Below are 2058 nucleotides of genomic sequence, written 5' to 3'. Positions count from 1 at the left end.
AGTCCTTAACAGCCAAAATGGTTCTTATCCCTCCACAAATATATAATATAGGACTGGATGTATATCATTCTTTAAGATAATTTCTTGTGTATGCTTTGTTGACAATTGTCTTAATCAGTCCCTCCGGCATAAATTTGATGGATTGGATGGATTCTTGCTATGGAACAGGTTTCCCTTTGGGATGGTATTATACCATCTCAAGAACATGCCAAGTTTTGGATTCATACCACGAACAAGTACCGCTTTGCTGATCAGGTAAGCCTTCTCTCTGAATTATGTCTGCCTCTTTTCCTGTTTTTTCACTGCTTTACGCGTATAGACCAAAACTGGCCTGCGTAACAAGCACACTTCGATTCCTTGAATCCATGTCGAATACCCATTTCTGATTTCATAGTAACACTGCAATGGGACTTATATCCATGCATGATATTGATTGTAATATAGTCCATGTTATTAACATAGAAAATCTAGCCCTAGATCTTACTGAGCATGATGGGCGATTTGCCTTCTTCATTCGATTACTTTCAGGGAAGCAATCTACGGGGTAAAGAGTTTAACTTGACTTTGCACTGGCATGTCATGCCCAAAACTGGTAAGATGTTTGCGGACAAAATAGTTATGACGGGATACCGTCTGCCGGAGGAATATAGATAAGGTGTCGATGTCGAATTTTGATGTAAACAATAATCTTGTTGCATGAGGATGATTGAGGTTGGCTTAACTTGAAGATGAAGAAGGGAGAATGTGCAAAATCAGTGAAAAAATTTTATGAGGGACTTTGTTTCCTTGTTCGGATAATCAAGTAGTTCGGTCAACATTGAAAGGCTGCTACTATCTAACGGTCTATTATCCGAGTGTAATTGATGTATTTTCTAAATAAGTAACTCATGATTTTTTTGGTGGAGATGGCATTTGCCAAAGAGTCCGTCCTTCATGGATGGCCAACTGTCTTTCAATTGCTGTGACCAATTTTCAGACGAAAATAGTCGTGGACTCATATGGGTGTGAAAACGAGGCTGGGCTTTTGTTTCTGCCAAGAACGAAAGGCCGGGCTTTTCTTTTCAGTCACAGCAGCAGGCCTAGCGGTTTAATGTGCATAATTTCAAATGAGTAATGTTAAAACCCTTTTTTTTTTTTTTTAGAAAATTGCTATAGTGCAATAAAAAGATCATTTTTAGCTCATAAAAGTCCTAGGTGGCAAGAGGCTATAGGCCCTATCCGTAGTTGCTGTGGCCTCACCCACGGATGGACTGTAGCCTCTTGCCATTTAAGACTTTTATGGGCCAAAAATAATCTTTTTATTGCACTATAGCATATCTCTTTTTTTTTTATCTCGTACTATTCTTTAATGCTGATGTGGAAATTGTCATCTGCGAATGGCCCCTCAATAATAAAGTCGCAATTTCGGAAAATTTAGTTTATAAGCAATAAGAATCATGATGAAAAGACTAGGAAAAAAAAAAAGAATCATGATGAAAAGGATTCTTAAATTCATCATTGAAGTTGAAAAAATTCTTGGATGTTTTTATTTTCTTGATTAAATGTTTGGGAGTCTTGGATTCTAATATAATCGTTCAACAAAATGATCATTGGCTTTATACATTAAGTTGGTGAATGATGAATTTATTAAATTGATTGAGACCTAATGTTACCAATTTGACAAACAACTCTTATCCCCTAAATTTCCATGAGCTGGAGAATCTACCATGTACCATAGTCCACTTGATAGTTCAACTCCCCAAAACTATACTCGAATCAAGTAAATGGCAAGTCCCAATCAAGCATCCAATTGAATTTAGCACAAGACTTGCCAATCAAGCATCCAATTGAATTTAACACAAGATTCTGAGTGTGATATCCATGATACCCACGTCAGGGAAAATGACTAATCGGGTTTCCCATTTCAAGTAATCTCTTTCTCTTTCTCATATTTCCTTTCTCTTTTGGATAAGAATCTCCTTCCCATATTTCCAGCACCCATAAAAAATCATAATTAAGCAAAAAATCTGCCTCTTACAAAGTCAACACCCATATATTCTTTAATTATTTCACAAGTTA

General features: G+C 36.6%; 1 long non-coding RNA gene across 1 annotated transcript; it reads left to right on the top strand.

Annotated features, from left to right (window-relative positions):
- Positions 1-6: 6 nt before the first annotated feature.
- LOC132166863 (uncharacterized) lies at positions 7-904 on the top strand. The gene is made up of 2 exons (XR_009438639.1): positions 7-255; positions 529-904. It is a non-coding gene; the product is annotated as an uncharacterized LOC132166863 (long non-coding RNA).
- Positions 905-2058: the final 1154 nt, after the last annotated feature.

The sequence above is a fragment of the Corylus avellana genome, chromosome ca1 (assembly GCF_901000735.1).
Source record: "Corylus avellana chromosome ca1, CavTom2PMs-1.0".
In the NCBI taxonomy this organism is placed as follows: Eukaryota; Viridiplantae; Streptophyta; class Magnoliopsida; order Fagales; family Betulaceae; genus Corylus; species Corylus avellana.
This window is presented reverse-complemented; position numbering and strand designations above follow the sequence as displayed.